General features: G+C 38.0%; 1 protein-coding gene across 3 annotated transcripts in view; it reads left to right on the forward strand.

Annotated features, from left to right (window-relative positions):
• The first annotated feature begins 12617 nt into the window (after positions 1-12617).
• LOC148819939 (sodium/calcium exchanger 1-like) overlaps positions 12618-25854 on the forward strand; it is a 170428-nt gene continuing 157191 nt past the window's right edge. For 2 of the 3 annotated variants that reach the window (XM_088934378.1, XM_088934381.1), the window contains exon 1: positions 23970-24429. The gene's annotated coding sequence lies outside the window, so the exon portion shown is untranslated. Of the gene's footprint in view, positions 12731-23969; positions 24430-25854 lie in introns of those variants that run through there. The other variant, XM_088934379.1, reaches the window with a different exon arrangement.

Raw genomic sequence — 25854 nt, forward strand, 5'->3', positions numbered from 1 at the left:
GACTGCCAAAATGCCGTGACAATTACCCTGGACTTCTACCATAAAGTAGCTGATTTCTGGTGCTGCTGAGCCATGGTAAATTGCCAATGGGGGGGCTGTACTTGTTGCTTGGACATTTCTGAATTATGGAGTTGTTTTCACATTTTAAAAAAATTCACAGGCCTCCATCTAGCTTATTAAAAAAATAGGAAGCTTTCATGATACGCAGTGCGCACTTGCCTCTCGTGAGCTCAAATTTCTGTTAGTGTGAGAAAACAAGCTAATTGCCGGAATCAAGCCTATATCAGGCCTGTGTCTCCGCTGATTAGCAAAGCAGACTGAGATCCATTTATTTGTATTCAGCGTGCAGGTTTCTCTGCTGCTTCTCGTCTGTGTCCATTTACTCACTTACAATAAGATATTAAAGTGGAATACAATTATTTATAATCTATTGTCAATTTTCTTTTATACTCTGCATGGACAGACAGATAGCCAGGCAGACTGTTTTTTATTGCTTTTGTAATGAATTATTTAAAATGAGAATCCATAGCTCATTGATATTTCACCTCAATTTTTAATATATATACATTTGTGAATGTGTCACAACAGTTTTAGATGAAGAAAATCCTTAATACTGTCACTTCCACCTCAATAAAATGTATAGAAGGCCCTGAAGTAAAAAAAATGTAGGCTTGTTCATTAAACATAAAAGATGTTTACAGGTCTGATTAAAGATTAAAGCCTAGCACATCACTTTAAGTAAATTAATTTGAACAATTCTCTCCCTTGAGGGTTTCTTTAATATCTACTGTCTGCCAGCTACTTTTTAAAGGCTTTTCTGCACTTTGTTCAGCTTAGTTAAATCTTAATTACATTTTAAAACCAGCACTGCATACGTTTAATGATGAGCTGCTACTTGTGCGTTAATCTCATGACCTGTTGGAGTGATGCTGGGTTAGATTTTTCTCTTTGTTATCTTTCCCAACACATTTATTTAGTTTAAATGCATTAGATTTGACCAGTTTTGCTCTGGTTGTTTGCAGTACACTATAGGATAGTCAGACATCCAGAAAGACTCACTTCACAAACCTCATCACTGAGCAAAAGGGACTAAAACAAGGCAAAAGGGGGAAAGATTCAAAGAAATCACTGAGGTCTGCGGGGAAAATCTGTGGATCCATTTTGACCAGAAATCGAATGAAATTACTTAGGATACAAAATCCAAGGCAGATCCTTTACGGATGGAGTTCCCGACTGATGCAAATGATTTAAGGGTCCTTGAAACTAAAAAACAATGACTACTGGTGAGAAAACACAAAAAATGGTCGATGATCAGAAATCCATGATCAATTCAAAGCTACAGATTTAGAGGACAGAAATGGACACTACACTTTTGACTGTTTGGTCTTAAGGAGGGGTCAAAAGTGCCAATCCCTTTGTTTGTAGTCTCTTCTCATTTAAGGCAGGAATATAAGGGTCATGTAAACTTGCTGCATTTACTCTAGCAATAACCCTTGTTACTGAAGGAATACCTACAGTAGTACAGCTGTTTCAATCTCCCATATCATACTGACCTCCAGGTATTTTGTAGGAATTGCTTACATCCAGTTTCTAAATAGAACAGATTTTGTGCAAATTACAGAAATCTGATAAGTCAATTTTTTGGCCTGCAAGTATTCTAGGTTAATGCACAGATCAGGTGCCAAATATATCTGTTTGTCTTTGGCATTTATGGCTATAAAACTTTCCAATCAGTATGTTAATGTTGGCTCAAAACCTTTATGAGTTAGATCGTCTATCTCGATCAAAGAGGATTTATCAAGAGCTGTCTGTAGAATGTGATGCGTGTGCTTCTTGTGAAAGTGTTAATTCAGCTTCATCCACACTTTTTAAAAAATTGTCAGCTGCCAATTATTTTGCTATACCCCCTGAAATGGAATAGCGAATCGTGTCTTTGAGCTTGCAGCTACAAACCCCACAACCGCACAAGGGGGAGAATGAGAAAGTGTGACCCGCCCACCTTCAAATCGTTTGACAATCACATCCCAGGCAGCTCGCTCCTGTATCAGAGGGTCAGCACGGTGTGGAGGAGAAGCATGTTGCACTGAAAGCACTGCATGCCTGCAAGCTCCTGGACCCCCATAGGGGTCGCCGGGGTCAAGTTGATCCCTGGCCACCTATTCCCACCCTACCTATGGGCGATTGTGTTCTGCCACTTGGGAAATCCAGACTTGGACCCGTGAGCATAGAGCCTAACCTTCACTTTAGGTTGACATACTTGGGAGCCTCTCGATTCACACTTTTGCTCTCCTTTGATTTTTTTTCGAGAATGATTACCCATCTCATGACCTCTCACTGCAGCACACACTGAGAGCTAAAACAGCAGACAAAAGAATTATTGCAGAATGATGGCAGTAACTGTATAGCTGTCTGTGGCAAACTGGAAACTTTCCCTCGCCTGGTTCTATTTATATGAGCCATAACACTAAGGAGGGTACTGTTGAGTTTTGGAGTTCTGCTGTGGATCATGTGAAAAACTATATTTGCTCACAGTTATGTCCACCTACTGTAACTTGAACTGTAGACTCAGATCTTCTTCCTTATCTGAGATCCTTTGAGGTGGGTTGGTATGTAGAGGGAGAGGTGATGATTCGACTGTTTTTGGCATTTGTGAACCTCTACTTTGTTCAAAATAAACACTTGATCAAAAATGATATACTGTACTGTTCCTTGCCAAAGTATTAACACCTTTTCAATTATGTCTCACTTGTTAAATAAAGTTGGTAGAGACTTTTACAGAACACCAATAAAGGTTTTGACATTCACATTTTGCTTAAAAATATTCAGTTTAAAAATGTGTATATACAGTATTATCTGTAATTCAATTAAATGGAACATTATTGGAAGACTGTGAATGCTTTATCAAGGCACTGTATGTACTGCAGTCATGTATTTTAGTTTTATTTTTCTGTTTTTAGTTCTGTCTCTGATATGGGTCTGCTCTGCAATCTCAGGATAGCACTCCAATGGACTTTGTACAGCCTGTGACAACTGTTTGCCCATTTTCAGAGATACTGAGTTTTTCAAATCATTGCAATATAATGATTGTGTTTGATGATACTCACAAGGCATTTTCATATTCTGACAGTGGCTTTGGTCAGTCCACTATCGGGTAAAGGGAATGGGTTTGGCCAAACGCCAAGGGTTCCTGCTGTAAGTGGGGGGAAAAATAAAAAGGTCTGCCAAAGCAGATTGTTGAGGAATTGAGGCGACTAAAGCAACAGAGTGAATAGACATAATTCATAGCCATCATAAACCTTAAACTGCTCATATTCAACTGTAATCAACCGGGAATAAATTGCACACTTACTAATGTGGTATTTTAGGGCCAACCATAATGGCAAGATTTGAATGACTTCTTGCAGTCAAATTATCACATATACCTTCTAACAACCTTCCAGCAGAAGTTGGAAGTAAGCATTTTAACTTGAATATTCTAGGTGCTTATAATTATTTGTGCAATGAAGTACTACCAATCACCTTAGAACCTAAGTGGACCTTCTCTTGTTGTCCATTTCAATGTGCTTCATGGTCCTTATTTCACTTATTCAGCCAATTCTGTGGGTCAGATTTATGATAAAAAAATGTATATACTTTACATTATACAGTGCCTTTAAAAGAGGCTTTCCAAAGCAATTTGCAGCACGATAACAATAAGGCTTTGGGATACAGTGCAAAAGCAATGGGGGGAAATTAATTTGTAATTTTTCTGAACACAGCTCTCCAATGCTGTGAGCTTTTTGAGATTGCAATTGTGACTACCACCTAGTTAAATTAATTCCCCGTTCAGAATTGACCCTTTCCCAAAAGATCGCTTGGAAGGAATCCTAAGGGACTCCCGTACAGGGACTTGCTCAGAGCACAACTTGAGTTCTGTGGCCCAGACAGCACTAGTGGAAGATGTCACTAGCTTTGTGGACACAAGTCCCTGAACACTACTGAGAGGGGAGTCATCTCTTTTGAAGACTAGTGGTGAACTTGGTGAGAAAATTCACATCTCCTGCAATCGTTACTGATTACATGTGAAATGGCTAAACAGCTGACATGTTTTGTATTGTTATTGGAGTTATTCCTGGAAATCAGAGTTTTAAAACATGTGCTGATTCCCAATTAGATCTAGATGATAAAAGCATAGAAAAGGAAATTATGTCTAAGCTATGTTGTGTTCAAAACTGAGAAGAGGAGGCTGCTCTTTACCCTAAGGTTTGTTGGAGCATGGATCAAACAGCCCAGCTCTAAATCCCAAGAAACAACTGGAAAAGATCCTTGGATCAATCACCTACTAACAGGCTAGATGGGCCAAATGTCCTCCTCTCATTTGTAACTGTGCTGACAAATTTGCTAAATTTACTGTTGTTTGGAAGGTGTTTGATGTACATTATCATTGAAGGCCATGTAAGCCATGTAAGCCTCTGCTCTTTCCATTGTTATGCAAGAAATAATTTCTTTGAAAAATGATAAATCACATTCGACCTTTGTTCTTAGGTGTCGGTCTCCAATTATTTGATTGTAATCACTCACCTCAGCAGTCTTATAAATTATTAATTACAAGTTGTCCTCTCAGTGCTTGGTACCCTGAAGATCATACTTGGTACCCTGAAGACCTCATATAAGTGCTACATGCATATCCACGATGTATATGATAGCAATCAATTGCACTAATTAATCCCTTTAGAATATTCAGTGTAATTTATGACTTCACTCCCTGCGTATGGTGTAACATATACTTACAGTACTGGAATTTAAAAACCAATTAAATGGATCCAGTTTTACTTTTATTTGACTCTTGCATAAACTAGTTTGCCTTCCAGGTTGACTTAAATGAGTCTGTCTTTGCGCTGCTTGGGTAACCCAACACTTCTCACAAGAAAGGATTTCAAAATTGTGTGAAAAAAACTATTTTTGTACAGGAAACAACAGTTAATGGTGAACATCCGATGGAGGACTCCCCAAACTGTTGAGGCATTGATTTGTGCTAAACTACGGAAGATAATCTCTGACTTTTAGAAATATATTCACGGCTGTTAATACAAATTCCACATTTAAAGTATAAGTATAAGTACTTTAAAGTACCTGAATATGTTTACCAATCCTGTTTCTTTAGGTTTTCATTCCCCCTGAACTCATAATTACATAGGATAATTGAGTCCTTAATTAAACTATTTACTTAATTATGGTTTTCAGCTTTTAAAGAGTAGGATAAGGTTAGAAATGATCATTTATCCCTGCTGGGTTTAGAGTCCTCCTCATTTAGATTTTTTTTCAATGACCTGGTGTCTGGACTTCAAGCAATTTGGCCCCCAAACAGCCCAATTAAAGCAGTTAATTAGAACAGCTTATTATGGTAGTGACAGAGACAGTGTAAATCCCAACTGCATTTTAGAAATCACTAATTGGTCACCTGTAAGAGCTACATGTTTAAATAGTTACACTGGAGGTTTATTAAACAAGGTAAAGACAGATTAAGTAGATATGTTTGCCTCATTCCTTGGCAGCTGTCTGCAACAGAATTTCCTGAAAGGCTGTGGACCGAATGCAAAAAACTTCTAAAAAAAGTCTCATTAAAGTTTAAGTCAGTCTAACTGGGGATAAATCATGTTATGTCGGAGTTTTTGCCCACGTCTCATTTGCAAATTCCAAACTCGATAGTCGTTGGAGGAATTCTGCTGAGTGACCAGAAGGAGCCTGCGGCCAACAAAAATCATTTCATCAGCAGCCTGAGGAACTTGCCATTTTGGGGATGAAATGTTCTCTTACTCAAGGTCACAGGATGCCCACAGAACTTAGGTACCAGTGCCTTTGAAACATCCTTTAATTTCTGTTGTTGGTCAGGACAGATGTTACAGGGAGCTCAGTGAGTTAAGAGAAGAATCTTGGATAAGATTCAAAACCAGATGAGAGGGCAGCTTTGTGTTGCCAAGTGGGGAGTAACACATTCATGCTGTGCAGTATGAGTTAGGATTCTGGCTGCTGTATTTCTTCACCAGCTGGAGCTTTTTGATGGAGTGTGATGGGAGTTCAACATTGCAGTAGAACAGGCAGGAAGACAGAAGAGCGTGATGGAGATTTTTAGCACCTTCAAGGGAAAGACAAAGGTTTTGTATGTCAGAAGGCGGTAGTAGTATGATTGTACAAGTGCTGAGATGTCTGTATGACATCAGAGGTAAGCCTGCTGATTCAGTACACATGATTCTCAATGTAAAATACTGCAGCAGCTGACAGCTTCCACAATTAAACCTGCAGAGGGGCATGTTTCTCAGCTTGAGATACATAATGACATAGAAATTAAATACATAGACATGTAGATTTGTTTAATTTCATAGATATCCAAAAGAAGGGTGCTATAGTATCCAGAAGCAAAACAATTGTTTCAACTGGAAAACTCATGTCTGTATCACCATACTCATTAGATGACTGGTTGCAGGGCTGATCTGAATTTGCTTTAACAATAGCTGAGCTTTCTGAACAGGCTCATTCACAATCACTTCTTGGAATGTGACACAACAAGCATGATCTGAAGTCGTACCCAGTGGTTTATTTCACTGTGGCTCTGCTCTCTACTTGATCTGTCCGTCTGCTCAAGGTAACTTGATGTGTTTTGATGTGCTCAATCCCCTGTCTGCCATGGTTTATTGGACAGAGGGTGTTTTCTAAGCCAGTCCTCTGTAGCACCAACCACACTTTCACCATCTGGTAATCTGGAGAGTGTCTAAATGTCACTGTGCCTTAGGCTCCTCTGTAAATACCAATCTTTCCTCTTGCGTTTATCTGCAATCTCTGCGTCAATGCCTGCAGTAATCAAGAGAGACTTTTATTTACACAAAGCGTGTAAATATCTGAGATGTGAGGTGTTTATGTGTCTCTAGGAGCTGTCCTCCAATCACATATATCACCTATAATGTTAGGATAAAGAAAATGTAAATATTTTACTCTGTTCAGCGAACAGTTAAAGCCGAGGACGGGAGGCACATATTTACACATACAGAAGGGCTGTTGGAGAATGGAACAAACTATCCCACCATGTTGTTGAAGTAGATACCCTGGTACAGTATGTTTTACATAACTGCTAGATGAGATATTCATACCACTAAGTTAACTAGCAAACGAGCTACAGCAGATGAAATACTGTAAATCCTTTTGTTTGTAACCTTATCACCTGAGTCGTTTTCTACAACTGAACGTCTATTGAGTCAAGCTGCTATGAAATTATTCTAATAAAACTGAACACGTCTGTCACACCTGTCTCCCCAGCACTTGGGGCCTTGCTGTAATATTTTAAGCAAACTGAGCCAGTTCTGTGCTGTGAGTGGGTGGTTTGTCCACGGTTTGCCAATAGCAGAGAATAAGGACTTAAAGCGAGTTCTCCCATCAGTTCTACTTTTCAAGAAAAAGATGTTGGAAACAAACGTTTTCCCCAGGATAATACAATTGTTGTGTGAAAACCATCACTTAAAAACACAATACTGTTGTGCTTTACTTATTTAACTCTAAGGTGTGTCAAGAAACACATTTGTTTTAGTTGTTTATAACAGAAATTCAGTTATTGTAGTTAAAATGCAAATTGCATTAAGGTATTCATTACCTTTTTTAGGATGCGGTGCTAACAATCCAATGTCGTTTAAAGCAGCGATTGATCCCTGGTTTACTGATATAATCTGCTCAATCTCTCGTTGGCAAAATATCAGAGTCCAATTATTTCCGTGTTGTACTGATTCTCCTCATGAAGAACTGCATCAAGAGATACTTTGGAAATATGCAATCCTGGTAGCTGGTGTGCGGTATTTTTGAATGTCCGGAAGAGTAATGCTGATCATGTACACATTCTCCACCTAATTGTAACTCGACTGTTAGTAGTTGTTTTAGGTTTCAGGTTGAGATGGCAATCCCCATGGTCTTATGTCATAATGAGCTGAAACAGTCTGATACGAAGCTGGAATTCCCATGCGTAAATGCATTGACATATCACATCCCCGCTACTTTTTTTTTCCTCAGTCTTTCTCCAAATATCTCTACTGTGACTCAGAAGAGTAATGAGAGCAAGAGGGGAAAATCCAGTTTTAGAAATCCTAAATCATACAAGGTGCTTGTGACAAGAGATAGGAGAGATAATATTAAATTCCAGGTGAATCTCAGACAATGCTGGAGACTCAGGCATTCTGTGTGAGTGCACGACTATGTGCATTGTGTCCTATTTTCCAGTTTTTCACATCACAAAGGCACCCACTGCTAAATGTAACAGGTGAACCAAACTGTTCACTGACCTCTTGTTTGGGTTCATCTTCATTACATTTTATACCTAAAGCTTGCATAGGAAAGGGATGGAGTAAAGGTTAAATGAAAACTGTTCAGATCACTGTCTATCCAGGTCTAGAGATACAGTTTAGGTATTTACACCACAATGCATCTCCAACTGTCTAGTTACAGAAGGATACATTTCAGGCCTTAGAAACAATTGTCCAACCTTTGCAGAGCCCAGAACAGATTTCTGGTCATAAATATATTTGTGTAGCATTTCCTGTTTTGTGTTCTCTGGCATTGTCTTCTTGCTGTTTAAATTACTTGACACAATTGCTGTATGATTATTTTACTTTTTTTTTGTTATTCAGACAAAAAGAAATTGTAATAAGCCTTCTCAATGCTGAAGGTGAGGAACATTTGTTTTGAAAGGCTTTTTGCAGATATTTTGCTGGACAATTAATTAGCAGGGATAATAATAAAACAATGTGTAAATTAAGCCTTTAAGGAAGAACTGTAACAGTAGGGTGCATTGGTGTCAAACTATTTTAGAATCTGATTTTGATTTCAAAACACTGCTGTTTATGAATAAATACAAGAATATAAGAAAAGTTAAAAATGAGAAGTGACCATTTAGAACATGTAGATTGACAGTTAGTAGCTTATTAGTAAATAATTGATCCAAGGTTCTCAATCAGCTGAAGGAAGGCAGTGTATCAGCTTCAACAACATGGTTGGACCACTTCTTTTAGACATCCACAGCCCTTTGCGTAGATAAGTGGCTCTTGTTCACAGAAAATGCTCTTCATAAAATAAAAGTATCATTACATATAAACATATATTTATAAAAACTTTAAAGTGAAACGGAAAAAAACACAGGGATTGGGTTTCCTTTTTTAATTTTCCAAATCAAATGATATTTAACAAAGAATATACATTTCTAAATATTAGCAATGTTTTACCACTTACAGGTAGGTGTAATTTGACCTTGTCCTAAAGACTCGGCAAATGTGAGACACTCTTTATTGTATTTTTCCTCTAATGTCCAAAAACAGTTACCCAGATTTTCATGCCACATTTTTCTGTCTTCATATTTTAAGAAAACAGAATTGTATAAGGTTCACAATTGGTTAACAGGTCTTATTCCAGAATTCTGAAGTATGCTGCAGTTTTCTTTTTTCTTGATGAAAGCCCGAGTAATGCCTAGTTGTGTTCAGCTGAAATGCACTTTTGACAGCCCTATAATTTTGAATATCCCACTGACCCTATTAACCTGCATGAAGTATTTGCATAAAAACCACAGCACTAAGGAAACCAGTGATATAAAGAAATCAAGTTGAAAGCAGATTGTACAGATTGGTTTGAATATGTGGAAGCCTGGAGCTCCAGTACTTTAGATTCAACCTTTTAATTATTATTATTTTAGAAAATGTCTTTCGCCTGCACATGGAAGAAAATTCCTGTTAGATTTCATTAATGCTCTGAACGCTCTACACTTCTATATATCTTCAACAGATGCATGAGAACAGCCTTCTTGTGCAAAGGAGAGCCATACTTTGGTTGCAACGTTCCCTAGTGATCACAGTTTATTTATTTTCTAATTAGTTGCACCATGCCTGAAAGCATTTTGAAATATTACAAAAGCCCATTTTTTCTATCCCAACTGTGTGAATTTATGTAACCGTTTGATTTCTGTTCAGCAGATTGTGTCGCTTACTGGGATCATTAACGAAACTCCAATTGGAGGAAATAACGAATCTGTTGTTTGATTTGTAGTGAAAGGATATTTTGCCATTGAGGAAGAGGGTCCTTTTTAAAATGACCCTCCTAATTGCTTTTAATAGCAAAAACTCCATTTTTGTTTCCTGCTATCGATTTTTCCAAATCGGCAGTTAATGTTTTTTCTAGGGCTTGCTTGTTCTTCCAGTTTTTGTTTTCAAACAGCTCTCCAGCTGAACGATAAGGGAGACTGTTCCCTGAGTCAGAAGCATGCATGAATGCCGATGCTTTCAGGGGGACTGAGGGATGGAGGAAAAACGCAGTTGTTTTTTTTACTTAGCAATGCATGCTGTAAACAATGATCTAATAAAATATATTTTTTTAAAGTTTCACAGAATGACATGTGCTTTGGAGACAAACTTTACAGGCACTGTTTTGCTCTCTGGAGACTGGACATATCTTGCAAGTGCTGTCTGTTGTATGACAAGACTCCCAGTCCCCGGGAAACTTGTGCCCTCCTGTCATGTTCTGATGTGAGTTTGCTGAGCTGGCCAACTGCTCCTGCCTTTGCCCTGGCACTGTGCACCTGCAAACAAAACGAACATGGCAGCCCATCTTTGAGGACTTAAATGGCTTCGACCTCTATTCTAGCTGCTGAATATTGGAACTAACTGAGGAGGTCTGAAGTGTGTACAATGCTGATAAAAATCAATACCTCTCCTTTATGAAGCAGTTAGCTTGCAAGCCTTCTTAGAGAAAAGATATTAAGCCTGACATTAAGTTTGAGAACTGACAGGCCTTCCTTTTCATCTGTTAAAGTTATCGTTCCTTTTAGAAGAACAAGACAACATAATGATTGCCCCAAAGGAGAAACCGCTTTTCTGAGGAAGAAATAGATGGACCTTGCATTTCGACAAAAGAAATATAATCCAAGCGTAACCCTCCAAATGTTAAAGCCCATTTGCAATAGTTAATAGGATGGTATACTATTGAAAAGTAATGAACATCATATTTCAGCCTTGTATTAGTACAGTCCTCCAGCTAAAATAACTTCTGATCAGGGCTGTCAAGTCTTAAATGTATAGTTTTATTATGATATAAAGATAATGTTATTCTTGCCCAATTGCAGAACAAATCTCTGCTTTTGTTAGATACCTTGCTCAATACAAATGTTCTATAGAACTGAAATGAACTATTGTTTCAAAACAGCTCTAGTCCTCATTTGTTCAATGAAATTAAAGTTTCATTCTGCTATCAAATGTACAGTACATGATCGTTTTATATGAATAGTCCTACAGTACAGAGCACCACATCATGACTTCTGTGGGAGCAAGAAAGCAATGTTTCCAAATGAAGTATTGGGATTAAACTCTGTACTTTTGTTATAAACATAATTTGACTATTTTGTACTTTTGGTTGCATTGTGAACTGCTAACAGATAGCTGTTGTATTGTTTCATGGTTACTTGTGCATGATCTTTTGAGATACCACTGTATGTTTCGAAAAAGAGAAGGTTTTAGCAGTCCTCTGTGGTATTTGTAGCTGTATTCTAGAGTATAATTCTTTGTAATTGCAGATTTAAACTCCTGACTGTTATGTTTGTCAGCAGTTTCAAGGTGTGATATAAAAAAGGAAAGCTTGATGGGGCCAGTTCAGTATCTTACTCAAAGTTTCTTTAACTTTAGACTTCTTAATGCTTCACAAAAGGAATAAAACCAAGGGCTTAGTAATTAAACTAACCTGCTGGATATTAGCTGACCTTAAAGGTGTCAAGATTGCTACAGGGTGCCTTTGCAGGGCTCAGAATCTGCTTTTCTGCTCTGCAGAAGACCTGGGAGCCATGACAGAGGCATTTTATAATTCTCCTCTATCAGTTTGCCACTGTAATATTCTTTTTCACCCTTCACATATGCACACACACAAAAACTGGGAGAAATCATAACTGCTTGCCACGGTGCTGAATACACCCCTTCATGCATCAGTGCCATTAGCAATGACCTCGAAGCCTTCAGGCCCCGTGGAGCAGCAGTTTGTGATTGGCTGAAATGTCACTTTTACACGGTTGCCACTTTGCAACACTGGAAAAGGGCCCTGAATAGGAGCTGGAGCGGTCAAACAGAGCCCTTCAGGACATGCATTAAGAGGAACTCATTGGAAGGGGAGAAGACATGGTTAACAAAATGCATAGGGAGCTTAAGTGAAGAGATTAAATGGTGTTGGACACCTGATGTCCAGTACCCTGACTCTGGATAATAATGTCCTTTCCCAGGCCATTGCTTCCTGAGCATAAAGGAATAAAATGGTTCTCAATGGCACAAATAAAAGACACAATTTGTAGCTCTAGGGAGATCGCTAATAGCCATAAGTGTCTCCTGCAGGTTGTGGGTGTAAGGGAAAATAACTGTGGCACATGTGGAGTATCCTGCTGGGAAACTGGCGCTTCTGTTGTCGACAAAGTACCAGCCAGAGAGAGGAGGTTATCTTTCATGTGCTGGTTTGGCCAGAAGCTGCCAGATAGCAACATTTCCACAGCCTGGAGTAACTCTTAGGAACAGGTCCATGTATGGAAGCAGACTGAGAAAGGGGGAGATAAGCTCTGACCAGCTATGCAAACCATGTTTAGAGACACTTGTAGGACAAGCACCTCAAATCATGTCTTTCTGTTAAATGTAGTGAAGTTACTATATGAGGTTCCTTTTCCTACCCAGTTTCACAGACCTGCAGGGACTACACAGAGGTGAGTAGCAGCTTGTTTTGCACTTTTTGTGGGAAACCAGCTACATACAGGTAGCACTGAAATTTAAAAAGCAGAATGAAGCTGTCCCAAAGATGAATTTGTTCTCTTCAATGAATCTGGTCATTATGGTTTGGACAACTGCTATGAACCCAGTAAACTTCATACGTTTTGATTTTTGATTAATAGCATACATCCCTTTTTAAGTCACAAGATTAAATTACTTTTTAGTACTTTCGTCTTTATGCTTTATATTTTCTGACCACCGTAATCCCAGAAAGTTAGCAAAAGGGCTACAGCCCTAATCTTTGTTGCCTCAGAACATGTGCATGAAAATGTATAAATGAGTAACAAAGTTTAAATATTTTTTTAAACGTTACTGTAGCGTTGTCAATATTTTGTGGCATTGTACAGTATATCACCTTCACAGTCTTATTTCTAAATATTCTGGAGACCCTGCATCAAGCATGTACAGTACAGCTTCATTTCAAGTACACTTAGGAAGGAGTTAGTTGCTGTTCCTCTTCCTGCTTTGTAAATGTTTAATACTGTAGAAGCAGCTAATACTGCACCTTTCTTTGAAGCTGGGAATCCTAATTGCTCCTTTGGATGCATTATTGTAAGGTCAAATACAGTTATATTTATATCCGTATTATTAAATGGAAAGTACTGTATATGAAGACTGAAGGAATATAAATATACTAATGCATAATTTAGCTAATGCACAATATATCGATTAGTTAAAAAGCAGCGGTCCCTGTTTAACTTGTCTCCTGAAATATTTTTATAGCTTATTATTCACTTCCGTTTTAAAATATTTTGTTCCTCGGGTACTGTGCATTACACACAATGTATGGATGGTGATCAAAAAATTGCCAGGCTATTGCTGCCAAGGACTATTTCAAGGGCAGTACATAGAGTAAGTGGTAACGGCTTCCAAATTTAAAGGGCTTTTAACAGCGCAGAGTTTTGTATATACTCATATTGTAGACGTGTGTGTACAGTATATGAATCTAAGCACTTTCTCATCTAGTCCATATAAACGCAAGAAGGGACACTGGAAATACCCTATCATTGTTTTGGTATTGTTTCCTCCTCTGAAGTCCATATTATCTAAATGGTGTAAAATATCGCACTGTTGCCTGAATATCATTTGTATCATTCTGCTGCAAGGTGAGTGGGGAGAAGCGGAAAATGTTAAAACATTTGCAAAGCTGTGAAACAATCAATATTTCATGGCATCTGCAGTAGCTGTTTAATCCCAGTATAAATAGAATTGTATGAAATGTAAACGCAAACAACTATTCAGCAATCTTTATTTCAGATATGCACGTGGAAATGTAGATACTGTATACCCAAGAGCTCATGAGCCGAATTGCTTGTTCCCTAAGGTATTTTGTTTAGAAAGACTACTGTAACAGTCACTAAGTATTCAGTGTCCTGTCTTGCCTAACTTTCTTGTGTGTTCCTTTTTGAAAATAACACAGACTTTACATAATTTATATTATCACCTGTAGGTCATTTATACTGTGGGTTGTTTTCAAAAGGGTGGTCTCTGCAACCTAGCGGAAGCCACACTGAGTCCCACCCCTTCATCTGGGTGCACCTGCCTGCGATACGGCTGCACTGTCTTGCTCTTAGGAAAAGCTCATCCGGGCACGATGGAGTGTTAATTATTTCATAGCTTTGAAGGAACACATTTGTGACATTAAACAAAATTTTAATCAGGTGTTGAAAGCAACGAACGGTGAAAATGTTGGGTTTTTTGGCCACTGTCCTGTAGACATATCCTGAGTTCTGTATTCCCATCACAAATTTTTCTTCTCAAGCCCTCTCAAATTCTGCAAGGAGAGTAATAACAGTAGGTCACAGATGTATGTTTTACAAGCATACTGTAGGTGTTAACACGTAAAGCATACTACAAACTGCGTGTTTAAAAAAAAAAGGAGAAAAAAAACATACCGCTAGATCAGCTATCTATAGTATGAATAAAGAGGTTTTTTTCCAAGGAGGGGAATAATAACAAATTCATTTCTTGACACTGAGTGTAAATGGATTATAAAAGCTGTTTCAGCGGATAATGATGCCTGAGAAATATGAAGGTCATTCTGTGTTTTCAAGGTCCTTGGCAAAGCTCAGAGACAGCAGTGTGCTCCCCCTGCTGAATGTCTTCTAGTTGTGCGCTGACATTAGCCACTGCAATGCTCATTCAGCAGAAAAAATACTAAGACACTGTGGAGTTTTCACAACACAAACTCTACAGCACCCTGTTTCTCTCATCAATAGATTGACTGTAATGGCTTAAAGCAATACTAGTTTATGTAATACTTCATAATGCTAATTTTTACTGTGCCAAAATTCTGCCAATAGCTGCGGATTGTAAGCAACTGTTATAAATAAGCTCTCTCCCTACAGTATATGCAGTATATTCTGACCAAAAAACGCCTGCCTAAATAAGATTTCACAGAAGCAAAGTGCTCGCTGCCTGACATTTCGATGCTGAGTTTTCAAAGGAACGCTTTGTTTTTCTGTGCAGTAGCTTTAGATTTCTGAGGCAAACCTTGGCCATTGAATAATTTTGCTTTTGTATTACTAAAAAGCTTAGTATTAGCAAGACATACAGATTTAAACTTACATTCTTTATCTACGCAGAGGGGAAACAACTTCAAATTAAATTATATTTTAGCTATTAATGGCTACTCAGCTCCCAAAATCTTCAGCTCTAACTTGGTACCCACTGGTCATGTGCATCTTGGCTTGAAACAGCCTGCCGAGGTTGCAGATATTGTAACTGCTCAATATGGGAATGTCTGTAAAAGCCAAAAGGAGGGAAATTTTGTATTTCTTTACAGTAGAAGGGGGCTGAAGAATTGCTTGACTGAGGTATCTGTACCTGAGGATTATCTACCTTCTCTGTATTAGTGGGCTGGTATCCTACCTCTACAGGTATATTAGTACGAATGTGAATAGTGACTTTGCTCTCCTTCTTATCTTCATACAATACTTCCTCTATTAATTGAGTATATTGTACAGCAGGATAAACTTAAAATCACATCCTGAAGACTCACAAATTGCACAACTTTAATCACAATTTGAACACGGGCTCAGAATGGCAGCTGTTTCACCCTGGGACACGATTCTCAGTTTAGAAATTGGAGGGGTAGCTATAAGATATGATTCAAAGCCTTTCTAACTCAATGCCGTGATACTTACATAACCTTGTGAGCGTTAAAGGTACAAATTCTAACAATCTCCCTTCTTGCAACATTCAGTGTTCTACTTTGCTCAATACCCGCTCAATAAATATTAGAAAATAAACATTATCCCTATGTTACGCACAGTGCTGGAATATTATGTTATTTCCAATAACATTAGTGAAGTAGTTCCTTTTTTAAGACATGACCAGTGCTTGAATTTGGAACGTGTATAAAGCTTTCCTTGCTTGCGTCTTCTCTTCACCTCCACAGTTTGACAGTCCTGACCCCCATACATTCATTTAAAAACTTACATCAAGCTCTAGGCATGCCTCCTTCTATACATCTTTAATTAGGTACCGAGTTAATCTGTTGCTCTGCAGACGCAGTAATTATGCTGTTCCTAATACTGTGCAGTGGACTGTACAATCTTAGCAATTCCAAGAACGCCAGTATCAGAGATGATTGACCTCATATGGCTTTTATCCTTTTTCGTGGCTCTCTTACAGATGAACTTCAGTAACAGCAGAAAGTCTTCAGCTGGAGCTATTTTGGGGGTCATGTTTCGTAATGATTGCAAAACAGATTGCAAAACCAGTGGTGACGTGTGCCTGCTAACCCACTGTGATTGTCTGACATCGTAGTGGTGTGCTTTCTAAAGTAATAGTAATAAAGAAGCCCCCCTCCAACAGTTAAAAACACCCAAAGTGCATTTGCCAGTATTTTCGTAACCTAAAAATAGAATGAATTACTAATTTTATTTGGCTGGTGCTTTTAACCAAAGCTACTTCCATTTGCTCCATTTGTACAGCATGATATTTTACTGGAGCAATTTGGTTGAAGTATCTTGCTCAAAGATGCAACTGCAACTGCAGTGTCTCACTTAGGATTTGAACCTTTTCTGAACCTCATTTATTGTCTGGAATAATTTGAAGTTTAAAAATTTTTGCCCTGGATTTTTTTTATTTTGTTACGTTCTGCGATTTACATAGACATTATTATGCACATGTTGCATGTGTGAGGGTCCTCCTAATACTTTGTGTTAATGATGTTCTGTACCCACAAGTTAAATTAAAACAAACTAGTGTTTTGTTCAGGGGACATGCACTAGGCTACCACAGTCATACAGAAACAGTAATATTACCGTGCTGATTTTGATTCAGAGAGGCCTCTGATGGGACATACTGATAAAACACTGTACTATCTGAGGACTCATTAGGTTGAAGTTAGGTCTGATCTGAAAGTTTAAGGAGCCAATATATACTTTTTTAAAAGCTGCTCTTAATTTTGATGCCCATTTTAGCTATAAAGGTTGTTTTATTTCCAATCTACAGCTTTCATACATTTGAAATGCAGAACATGGCTCAATAATGCAATAATGAACGTGACCCTCTGGTCTTTTTATGATTCAAGTCACCTCTTTATTTTTGACAACAACAGGTCAAATATTTTTACTCTTTTCCATTAATTTTCTTTTTTAGGAAGTGTGATTTCTACACACCATGAGCTATCTTAATTGATAGTGAAAAACGCCACTGACTAAAGGAAAAGGTTAACTTCAGTGGCTGTCCGGCCTCTTGTCCGTAATCAACTTAAAAACCACTGTGAAGTTATTTGAGGTGAACGTCGCCTGCACTGCACTGTGGTGACTCAACATGACTGCTGGGGCCTAGTGTCATGTTTTTCATCTCAAGAAGAAAAGCAGAGTTTTAATAAAGACACATTTTTTTTCAGACTGAACACACAGAACCTTTTGTGAGTTCCTTCATTAAGAAGACGTCAAATGACTTTGTTTTATGGATTGGGTAGTAGAAAGAATAGGCTTAGATATGGCCAATGCTGTTACTGTATTTGTACTGTATTCTATTTTGAAGATCTGACAAATTCAGGATCATACTCTTGCCCTTCTAAAACTGGACCTGCATCAATAGATGTCTCTGAATCCACCTTGAGTCAAAATGTATTGGAATGAGAGCTGAACCCTTCATCTTTGTCTTTTTGAGCATTATTCAAAGAATGTTCACTTGAGCTTCTAACATGATGCACTTCTGTGGTTGGTAGTCTGTCTAGCTTGCTGTCACTCTATGGGGACCTGACTCTTACTGGCATAATAAGGTGGCATATAACTAAGTTTGTTTGTTGTGATACAACATGAAATCCCACAGTTGTATGGTGAATTAGTCTTATACTGTATCTCTGTATTCAATTAGGAGAGTGACTTATTTCATATTCTTTTAATGATAGTTGATAATTGTATTATTTCCAGATACGTGCAGTGCAATTAGCTTCATGTTTCCATCACCATCACAATAATCTTTTAGTTTTCTGTTTTTAATAAAAAGCAAGGAATCTTATATTTGAAGTGAAACATGGAGTTATGCATATAGATTTCATGTTTGCTTTCTTTAATACTGTGTTCTCTACCTATAGCTCGCTCTCATTTCCATATACTAATGTGTGCACTATGCAGTTCAATACTTTGGGTTATCTAAGATCATTATTCTACAATATGTCCACAACCTGACAGCTTGGAACTGTACAGCCAAAGCAAATTAATGCTGCACAATGCCTTCAAAATCCATGAAACACTATGCATTGTGCATCACCAGTACAATTCCCCATGTCATTTCTTCTTGAATAAAAGGTTCTTCCCAGATTTATCATAAATAAACAAACACATAAGCACGAACATTTCAAAAGTATCTTTAAAAAGAAACCTGGAGTGTATTTTGACATTAAAGGAAGCAGTGTAATTAAACTGCTCCTGATTAATACTCCTCATGGATGCACAGTAACTTTATTATGTATTACACTGCACTGGAGATTGCAAATTGTAGAAGAGATGTTGTAACAGAGGAATACTGAATATTAAAATTTCAATTCATAGGACAGGTAGTATTTATTTGTCTTATTTTATACCTGCTGGAGACACAATAATTGCCCATAGGCAAAATCTACTCTACCTCTAGTATCTGTGACCCAGTGGCAGCGAAACAGTAGTAAAATGTGTTCCATTGGATGTGGAGTTATCCAAATACTCCTATATGTATAAATATAGCCTGTGGAAAATTCCACTTCTATGAATTACAGGTCCTGTCCTATCAACTACAGCATGGTTATTAGATAAATGGGTGTCTAGATATCACACAAGATATCTTAACAGTGATGTTAACAGAGGTTAAAAGACTTGTTTGTGGTAAATTGTTTCTTTATTATTTTTGCTGTTCTCCTTTTACTGCATGTTATTACGGTCCTTAATTAGTAGCTGCGTTTTGATTGTGATTTAAAAGGAATGCTATGTTTTCATTCAGAAATATGTTCTGGCAATAGAGTGTATAGGTTTATGCAGTGCAGATGAAAGGTATGGATTATTGTACAGTAAGGTGATTTGTAATACTGACATAATTGTACTGTACCAATACACCTTTTCATTATTATTTTTTTTGTTGTTCTGAAGGAGAATGTTTTTCCCCAAGCAGAAAGGCAACTTCCCAGTACAGTTAACCAACTACTAATCCAAAATGGCCTCCAAATAATTAGCACAGTGCGACAAGTGTCTGTTTCCTCTGTCCTTAGGCGAGAATTGACGATTCATCATTTCCATTGGAAAGTCCTCCTGCTGCAGGTTTCGCTCTGACCACGTCACATCTAACAAAGTGTGTGATCAGCAGACTGATCAGGTGGTCGGGTGACTGACATTCACATGCCATGGCGAGTTACAGTAGCAATAATTTTTTTAAAAAGTAGCAAGAGACCCATTTTCTGTTGACCAGCAACTCACTCTCAACTCCCAACTGAAGGCTAACGGTTGTTATTTTCACAGATTCAGCTAAAACTCTACTTGAGCAGTCTCACTGGTCATTCGCAAGAACTTTGTGAGACAGAATCAGTACCATTGAAACGACAGCGGTTCTCCTGAACCTAAATTTGTGTGGGTGTACGGCAAGGCATAGTCTGTTCTTCAAGGTTGACCCTAGAGACCCTGATAGCCTTCAGTTGCCCTATGACAGGAAGTACTGTGTAGCTAGTGGCTAGGAATTGACTGAGGGATGTTAATCTAATCAGCAAAGGACAGACTGAGCATGCCAAATGGGGGTTATTAACTCATTGTACAACACCAAACATGTAATCAAATGATGAAGAAGAGGAAAAATACATTTTCTGTTCTCAAGGCTGTTTTCAAATCAAGTCTTTTCCATTGGGCACACACTCTTTTGCTGCAAATCAAATAGTCCAAAAAACATATCTCAAAGCTCATTGAGAAAAAGTCACAAGGGGAAATACATTAGTGCTGTACTCAAATGCATTTACAGTACGTGACGGCTAAACCTACAGAGTATGCAGTGTTTTAACGTTTTCCTCAATGGAGCAATTCATCAAATGTCCAGTAGGTGGATTTAAGATCTTCGCTAATGAACCATATTTGTGGAGTGGTCAGTAAGGCATGAGACACCTCAAACAGAAAAGAATACAGGAATACATGTATACTCATAGTCCACCATTAAAAAAAAACACCATAGCATAATTAATATTGGCATTAAATTGTTACTTAAGCTCTTACATTAATAATGCAACCCTTACCTCTAAATTTCATGGGCCGTTTTCTGGTGGGAGCTTTAACAGGTGACCATGTTCTGTCCCCCATCACTGAAGTGTGACTTTATAGAAATCTACATCTTGCCTGCTGGCCAGGCTGATGGATTGTTTGCAATTTAGGCTCATTGGAACAGAGCTGCTGAATAATGGCACTGCATTGCAGCTTTAAAGCATATCATTGATTAGAAGTCTGTGATAATGTGGTCAGCATATACTGTACCTGTACATGCAGCCATGAAGCTGTTCTGTCTTGAGGTCTCCCTAAACTACTCCTGGTTATCGGTACCTGTATTATAAGTGTGTGATTGTTATAAATCTATTGAGCAGCAGCCTTTTCTGTTCAGTTTGTTTTGGTATGTTGGTATTCGTGTGGAAAATAGATTACACCCTTGCTGTGCACAGAGTATCAACTAGCCACTTGAATATTTTAAAAAGAAACAGGTGACTGACTTCATTGGTCAACAATGTTCTGCCAAGGTCTTGAGAGCACATTATCCAGTACCATCTTTTGCTATGTACAGTATCTTTTTGATACAATATGCTGCCTTCCTTAACCAACTTCGGTTTATTTTTCTCATTGTTGATGTATCAAAAGGTTAGTAAAGTTTTTTATTCACCTGGAAAGTGCAATGGAAAACTGGCACAAAGATATTAAAAGACATGTTACTATTTTAGAAATCTTAATACAGTATATACAGTAGATATAATTTAGACCTAAAGTATGTAGGTATTTAACTATAAATACTGTGCATCATCTTAGACAGCTTTGATACAAACAGGAGTTACTATATACAGTACATTATGAACATCAACAATTTACTCAAAGCCTCAAATAATGTTTTCTACTGTTATAGCCAATGTTGACTGTTATTAATACAGTTTAGTCTGAGTGAGAAGAAAACAAGCTTGTTATTTTGCCATATTTATATAACATTGATCGCAAACTTTAAAAACGTAATCACAACAAGTCTAGGTATACTATACATGCACAGAAATTCTGAAGTGCTTTGATTTCCAAACCATCACATTTCCCGATCAGATTTAATCGACTCATTGTCAGGTGGTCCTCATCATTGACATTTTTCCTCTCTGTACACCCCAATGGTTAAGGGGCTCATATTTGTGCTGCAAAACATATACTTTTGAGATGTGTTAAATGCACAATAAGAAATCTATGTGAAATTGAGCAATAAAAATAGATTTTTAGCAATAAAAACTACTAAGGATTTACAGCAGGTGAGACTAACCAGTTTACACTTCCCGTTGATAAAGGTTATATTCCACCTTTCTGCCTTCCAGACTTCCAGTACAACAGGAGCTATAGGCCGACCACTAATCATTTCCTCTGACTTTCTGCTGTCATCTACAGTACATTGCCTGAACAACCGCTATAGACAGAAATAAATATCAATTAAAATATTTGTCAAATCGTCACAGCTGTTTTCTTTCATAAGTTTATGAAAAACAAAGCAAGCAACGTAAATGATCATTAAGCCCAATTAGGATGACAACCAATGTTCCAGAGCATCAATTGAGTTAAATGAGAAAAGGGCTACATTTCAGTTCTGATTATTACAATTGTTTTAAAGTAGTTGTATTAACATACACTGTATATGGATATTGCCAATTAAATTCACACTTTTACTGCTACAGACTTTAAATGAGCAAAGCCTGGTTCTCTGAAACTCTGGAATGTGACTTGTTTACTTTTTTGTTTTTAATTGTTTATGAGCAGGTAGAAATCATGAGTTGATCTTTTGATGGAAAATTTCCTTCTGAACTGCAAGTTGTACAAATATTTCCATTACATTGCAACATTGGAGAGTACTGCTGTTTAGCTTTGCCCTATTTTACATCTGTGAATATTTCCAATGCACAGCAGAAAATTTGAATGACAGCACTTTACTGTTTGTAGTAAGAAATTAAGTAGGAATATTCACTTTTTGTGACAAAAATGTTTCCGCCCTTTAAAGCTGAAATAGCAAAAACTGGGATATTTCTTTTGTCAGAATACCAAATAAAATATGTAGTACAGTAAACTAAAGAGATAAGATTAGATGCGAACATACTGCATAAGGGTACATTAAATGTTAATGAAGTTCTGGGTTACATTACAAGTGATGAAACATTTGGAGTGACTTAATGTGTCATATCCATATGCCTATATTGTATTGTAATTATCATGATAATGTGTTTGTCTTGTGAAAAACAATTAAAGGAAAACCATGATATATTATAATGAATTAAGGCTTATGCAGATTAAACAAGATTACATAACAATTAATTTAAATGGTGATGCCTGTTGCCAAGAAAATACCCAATCAAAGCACACTGCAGATATCTTGATGGACTGCCCTTTGATCTGTCAGACAACTACTGTAGGTGGTTGCTCATCTGGTAATTAGGTCTCGCAATGTTTACATGGGATGAATTGAAGACGTGTGTGTGTGTGTGTGTGTGTGTGTCGGGGGGGGGGGGGGGTCTTAATTTAGTACCAAGACGTTTTCTATGTCTGCAATTAGAGTTAGTAAGAGATTATAGAATTTGGAAGGACCTAGAAGCACTCGGTGTATTGCCTCATACCTTTTAGATTTATCCCTTTATTGTGCCAGGCAAGACAATGAGATCAAATTCTAATTTACGGCCCTAAACGTTCTGTAAAAGATTATTTTGGTCAACGTATAGTTTACATCTTTTGAAAGGATTTCAGGAACTGCAAAGCAGCTTTTGAAATTGAGTAAAGTTGTGGTAAAAAGGGTCTTTGTGATTTTTGAAACTCTACACGTTGCTTAACGTACAGTACGTACTGCGAGAGAAATCAGAACCGTTACTTTGCGGTTTCCCAGTGACTGGGTACGACGCTTGTACTACAACTTTATTACAGTCCAGTAACACAGTAGCCTACTAATTTTACAACTTTGAACACAAACTCCTATATTCAATTTAAGACAAGACTCGATATAAAAAACTACTGCTTTTTGCAAAAGCGCAGCCAGCATAACATCCAGCTTTACTGTATAATTATACCATGCGCATAAAATTGTTTTCGCATGTATTTTTATGTTTTAAAATATTTTAGACGTCATAATTGTACGAATAGATATTTCAGAGTTTGGGAGAATAGTTTTGGTAACAACTTTCATTGTAACAAGTGAACTGTTACAATTGATCACATCAGCACACAGCACTACTTGGGGCACTTGAAGCCAATCTAAACTAGAAAGACACTTTTAACAGCAGCTAGAAGATGTTCAGGATCAGCGACAGCTACACGTTGTCGTTGGGTTTTAAGTGCAAGAACGTATCACGAACAGTTTTTTTTTAATCAGCAAGGTTTCAAAGGCGTTACATTCGGAACAAATCGCGGAGAACCGAAAGTTTCAGTCTTTCAGGGAGATCAGTGGGAGGGTCTTGTTCCTGATAAGAAGGGGTTGGCAGGGAGCCATGATGCATTGCAAGTCTAGTCTCTCTCCCTGTCTCAGAGCCTGCGAAAGCATCGGAAATCGGAAAATATTCTGGCAGCAGACAGCTGAGAGAGAGAGAGGAGCTGGGTAACAACTCCGTCTTAAGGCGCACAGCCGCGCTCAGGTCGCTACCCTGCTCCCAGTCGCTCTCCTGCACTGAACAGTTGTAAGAGACTCGGGGGGGGGGAGAATGAGGAAGAATTATCCGTGGACCTTATTGACCTCAGAGCTGCACGTTCACTGATAGCATCAGTTTTAGCTCATGCTGGTGGAAACGCTAATCTGCATGGGAATCTTGAAGGCTCTTGGTTTTTACTTTGCAGAGGACAATTTTTCCTGATCTCTACATATAAAAAGCCCCACCGAATGCGAGCGCTGATAGTCCATCTGCTCCTTCCACAACTACTACTGGTTTCAGCCCTAACTGTCTAGCATTTCGGAGCCAAAGGTATGCTGATGTTTTCTCGTTTCAAGGTGCCTGTGTCTTCTCAGACGTGACCGTGCTGTGCTCAGTAGTTAGCTCCAGCCGAAGTGCATGCCCCGTGGAACTGCTTGACTTTGTGAAACGAATAACCTGCGCGTTGTTTCTGTTTTGTTTTCTGAAGTTAAAGCCTAATTTTCTAACGAAAAATCAGAGGGAGATCTCATTTATAGGCAACGCGAAGAGATTATTTTAAATGTATCTTTTCAAGCTACTTTTCCTGAATGGTTTTCATTCGTAGTGCGCGAATTAATATTACAGAATATTGTGTCGAGGAATTAAGTCAAGCCTAATAAATTTGGATTTTCGACATATGATGAAAACGTTCCTAAAATCTCAGAGACACGATCAACCGATCGTTAAAACGGCGACATGACACAAGTTGCATTGAAAAATAAGCTTTCTTGTTTGTCATGCAGACTTGACAAGACCGTAACGGTCAGGTGAAGTGTGGGTTGTTCTGCGGGACTTGTAATATCTTAAATGACTAGGTTGCCAAGGCATTTCTTACAAGAGCTCATGGCATTTGTTTTATTTGTGATGCAGCTGACTTCTAAATTTGTGATAAGGTGTTGTGGCATTTGACTTAATTTTAAAAACACCTTTGAACTCCGCTTACTCAAAATTATTTTCTCAAATCGGACATGTCGCATACATAGATCTTTCAAGATGGTTTAAAAAGAGCCTGGTTTTACGGATTATGGTTTCGCTTTTATCACAGCCCGTGCATAGCAACCTTTATTTTTAATTCCTTAACTTCCACATTTCATGACTGAAGCTTTCCTCTAACGGGGCTGTATCTTCTGGCGAGTTGCGCTAAGGAGAAGTACAGTACTGTAGATACCGCAGCTATCTTGACGCTGAGGTCGCTGTCCTGTCGATTCATTGAGCTACACGCTGAACAGCAAAGCGCATAGTAGCTTTTATGCTCTCTAACTTATCTTCTTACCGTGTGTCGAAGAAGAAAGAACAGGTTAAATTTTAAGGAAGACAATGGGCATCTGCACGCACGGAATGTTTCATTATTTTATATTAAAACCCAATCTCTCTCGGCTGTCGTTGTTTATAACGCTTTGTGTTTTTCGATGCACGCATTAATTTCTCGTTATCTGCTAATACAACATCTTATTAACTTTGGTTGTGTTACTGCAATTATCCAGTTCCTGGAATGCTGAAGTAATCCTTTGATACATGTTAGCTGGATACCAGATACAAAAACATATTGCAAAGATACTCCAGTCGTGTTCGAAAGCAAATAAGGACACGCTGCTACTGGAGCTTGTGCGAATAACAAAGAATAACATTTTATTGTTCAATTCCAAAGCCAGTGTGTAGGCAGATCTTCTTATATAAGCAATAACTGATGTACTGTACAGGTCTCATCCTAACACC

The sequence above is a fragment of the Atractosteus spatula genome, chromosome 15 (assembly GCF_055471065.1).
Source record: "Atractosteus spatula isolate fAtrSpa1 chromosome 15, fAtrSpa1.hap1, whole genome shotgun sequence".
Taxonomy (NCBI): Eukaryota; Metazoa; Chordata; class Actinopteri; order Semionotiformes; family Lepisosteidae; genus Atractosteus; species Atractosteus spatula.